This window comes from Physcomitrium patens, chromosome 6 (genome assembly GCF_059467195.1).
Source record: "Physcomitrium patens ecotype Gransden chromosome 6, ASM5946719v1, whole genome shotgun sequence".
Taxonomy (NCBI): Eukaryota; Viridiplantae; Streptophyta; class Bryopsida; order Funariales; family Funariaceae; genus Physcomitrium; species Physcomitrium patens.
In genome coordinates, this window is record NC_143415.1 from 6,691,663 (window position 1) to 6,696,463 (window position 4,801).

Below are 4,801 nucleotides of genomic sequence, written 5' to 3' on the forward strand. Positions count from 1 at the left end.
ATGTTATAAATGAATTATTTTTTCTAGTATAAAAGAAAAAAATAGAAACAAATCATATAATATAATTATTAAAAAGTTTATTACATATAGAATAAATACACTACTTGTGAGCCTTAGTAAGGCTCAAACTCTTGATATATTAAGCAAAATTATTCTTGAGGTAAAATATTATTTCTTTAATTTTTCTATTATTTATGGTTTATTTTTATATCTTCATAACTTATTCATAGTAACTTAGATTTATATGTTTCTTTTGACAATAGAAAGATAATAAAATTACTTATTCAAAAATTTATTTTTATTTTTTATTGGATAAAAACCTAGTAAATAGATTGTGACTACTTTTGTAATATGTAATTGTTTGATTGAACATCTTTCACTTGATTTATCTTATTTAACTTTGTATCTTGTTATTTTTTCCTTTCACTTCGCACCACTAATTACAAAAAATTCTTAATTAAGGCCTTCTTATAATTTGGTTCAATAGTTGAATTTTGCCTTCACACAATGATCTAAGTAATTTGATACCTTTATGAAATACATTTGTGGTAACTTAGATTTTTTATTTACTTTTTTTACTCAACTAAAAAAGCTAGCTTACATAATTATATTATATTTATATTTCATTTTCTTTATGTATTGATTGTAGATTTTATTTTTATTTTTATTTATTTATTTTTTTATATAAAAGTAGATTACAATTGAGTAAATAACTTGATAAAATATATCCAAGATCTTTAAGAAAATTCTAAATATTAATTTCCATAGAGATTTTAAATATTTTAGAATTTTTCAATACTACATAAATATATTAAAAAAATATTTATATATTTTGGTATTAAAAAATATTAAATATTATTCTAAAAAGTTATATTAAGATTATTTTTAATACAAATTTTTTCTGTTAATGAAAAAAATATAAATATTTTATAATAATTAAAATAGAAAATTTTATACAATATATATATATATATATATATATATATATACATAAAAATAATAATATATATTAGACCAAGTATTCTATATAATATAAATTTAATTATTAAATAGATAAAAAAATCTCAAAATTATACAAAGAAATAATCAAATATATATTTTACTATTAATTGTAAGCTTCAAATTGTATCTAATGAAAAATCAAAGAAATAAAAGAAGATTCATGAGATTTATTGATGTTGATTTCAGTAGAATTTTGAAGAAGAAAAGAATCTATTATATTTCTATGATAGTTAGTGGATCTTTAAATTAGAAGTCTGTTATATAATCTACCACAATAATTTTATTAATTTAAATAGATTATTTGGATTTTAAAAAAATAATTAAAGAAACAGTATGGTCGATGAGAATTGCCATTGAGTTTGGTATATTATAAGATCACATTATAATATATTATGACAATAAAAGTATTATGTATTTTAAAAAGTAATTAAATTATTCTAAAAATTAATTAAATAATATATTTTTCAATATTTCATTTATTTATAATTTTATTAATAATAGTAATATATAATCAAAAAATACATAAATAAAAAATATAGTAAATATATTAAAAAACTAGGAATGGTTGAAAAATTTAATTTTGATTTTAACTTATTGAGTGTAAAATTTATTTAATAAAAAAACCTATTAAAAAAGTATACAAAAGATATTAATATTTAGATTTACTTGATTAAAAAAAATTCAAGTTAATATACATATTTTAATAGTTATGCTTTATATTTTATTTATTTATTAAATATAAAATATGCAAGCTTTCTTTCTTTGAATAATATTTTGTACAAAGGATTTAATAGGAAAGAATTTGGTGGAATTAGCACTTTTACAAAATAGTATATATCCTATTTGATGAGACTTTAGAATATCTTATAGATAATCTATAGAATATTCAATAACTCAATATATTTAGCTTAATATAATTATAATTATGTATATTTTTATTTAGAACTTATTAAAATAATTTTTATTTAGAACTTATTAAAATAATTTTTATTATTATGAATCTTAGTCTTTATATTGATTTAAAGATATTTTTTTTAATATAACTATTTAAATTGGAAGATAAAAATTTAAAGAAGATAAGACAAAAAAAACAGATATGTCTTGATCTAAAATCCAAACATTTCTTTTTAGGGAATTTGGACCAAATTTTAGTAGTATAGTCATTTTTTGATTCAAAACCTAGAAATTTACTTGAAAAGCATTTAGAATAAATTTTAATACCATAAATATCTACTAATAAAAAGTTTGGTAGTTTGAAGTTGGAATTGTTTTTTGAATAATTTGATCAAGCTTGATAATTAACTCTTCAAAGTTGTCACAAAAATGCATATTTATTCTAATATTTACTTATATGATTAAGTAGAAGTAGATAAAAATAAATTTATTTCATAATATTTTCTAGGAAAGCTTTTTAGAAGTTTTATAGAAGCTGATTTGACTTTACACATATTTGTATTTGATTGGTAGGTTAGAAATTTAGTCAAGAAGTTAACCACATGTTAATAGCTTATAGAATAAGCTAACTATATGGTGTACATATAGAAAACTTGCCTTGTAAGTTAAGATATGTGTCTTGCAAAGTCAACATGTTTTAGAGGTCATATAGGATATTGTCACATAGTTCCTAGTTAAGAGTATATATGGAGGCAAGAGTGAAGCCTTCTTTACTCTTATCAATGGATTTTTAATCTTTAGTCTTATTTCAAGACTTGCTAGTCTTCTTATCTTTAGTAATAGCCATTCTAGTTTAATACCATATCATCTTTGAAAGACTTTCTAGTTCTTTTGAATAATACAAGAGTATATTAAGGAATTCTTTTTTTAAGATTCATATCTTTGATAGTTTGAGAAGAGTGCTAACTTATTATTTTTTTCATGTTTTAGAAGTAAATGGATTATTCTACTTCTATTGTTATATTTTGAAGGTTGTGGACTACCCTCCTTTAAACAAATAATTTTATTTTCTAACATTGATTTTTTATTTTTATTTTTAAAGAGAGTGGATTATCCTTCCTTGTAGAAATTTTTATTTGATATTAGAAGTTGTAGATTATCCTCCCCTAATTTGACATTTGAATTTATTTGAGTTGTTTATGGAAGAAAAGGTTATGGATGCTATTCTCAGTGGAAGCGAAAATAGATTTGCAACTATTGTAGATCTTCATGAACTTGTCAACACTCTAAGAGTAGAAATCTCACATTTATCTATTGTGAATCATGGAGGTATTATTCTTATGTCTATGGAAGAAATTTAGAGTCTACATTAAGAAATTGTGTACTTGAAGGAAGTAAGTAGATTCACCTTACAACCAAATCTGAGATGTTTTGCTTCTAAAAATATGATAATAATAAGGATTAATATGCCTAAGAAGTTTGATAGAATAAGATCAAAATTTCAAGGATTTTTGCAATAAATCAAGCTCTATTTGAGGTTGCATTCCTTGTGATACCTTTGTCACAAACATACAATTGAAGAAGGCTCCAAAAGATTCTAGAAGGTTTTAAAAGAATCTAAAAAGGTTCAGAAGGTTTTAGAAGGTTCTAAAAGACTCCAGAAGGCTCCAAAAGATACTAGTAGGTTCTAAGAAGGCTCTTGAAGATTCTAGGAGGTTCTAAAAGGTTTCAAAAGGTTCCAATAGATTTTAAAAAATTCTAGAAGATCATAGGAGGTCCTAGAAGATTCTAGGAGGCTTTAGATGATTTTAGAAGTTCTTGAAGAAGGTTCTTAGACTTGCTTTGTTTCTCAAGTCTCATAGAAACTTTTCAAAAAGCTTTCTAAAACCTAGTATATATAGGATTTGAGGCTGAGGAGATCCTTAGTTTTGACAACTCACTTCTTATAGTCTAGTCAAGATCTTCTTGCCTTGTATCTAATTATTATTTTAATGTCGAATTAAATCCATTCCTTGGTCTGGAATCCTTGTCTTGTATATGGTTCCTAACAGTTTCTCAAGATTGCTATAAAATAATATTAGGAGCTTGGTCTTTCTTGATAGAGAGTGTATTATTCCTCTTCTTGGAAGTACTATAGTATTCTAGAGGTTACAGATTATTCTCATTTAGACTAATATTATTCTTTTCTTAATATTTTTTTGATTTCATAGATCAAATTTTATTTTATTTTATATTTTTAAAAGCATATTTCTTTGATTTTCTATGGCAAAAGATGAAAAAATCAATATGACAAACTCAAAAGAGATCAAGTTAGACTCTATTATTAATGATCTTGAAGCATTGAAGATTAGAACAGAGACTTTGTCAAAGCAAAATGAAGAACTATATATGACCATGCATAATGGTCAAGGAGCCAAAGTACCTTAACCACCACTTCAAATTGCAACAAAGGTTCCAAATTCTCAAACGACTATGTCTACTTCAAACATGGGAGGTGCATCCACTTAAAGCAAGGATCTGATAATAATAACAACAAAAGAACCAAGGATCAGCCTTCCAAAAAAGTTTGATGGCACCCGCTCAAAATTTCATGGCTTTGTAAATCAAGTACAACTAATCACATTGCTTCAACCTCAACAATATTCTACTGAAGCCTCTCGTATTGGTTTGGTTGAAACCTTGCTCTTAGGTCAAGCTTTATCTTGATTTACCCCATTATTTGAAAAGAAAATTTTTATATTACATAATTTTGAAGCATTTTTGGTAGCATTTACGGAAGCATTTGGTGAACATGATAAGGTTTATTATTCAACAATTAAAATTCAAAGCCTTTGGCAAAGAATTTACTCTCAATATTTGCCTCAAATTTCCAATAATTAGCATGTGATATAAATTGAGGAGAAGA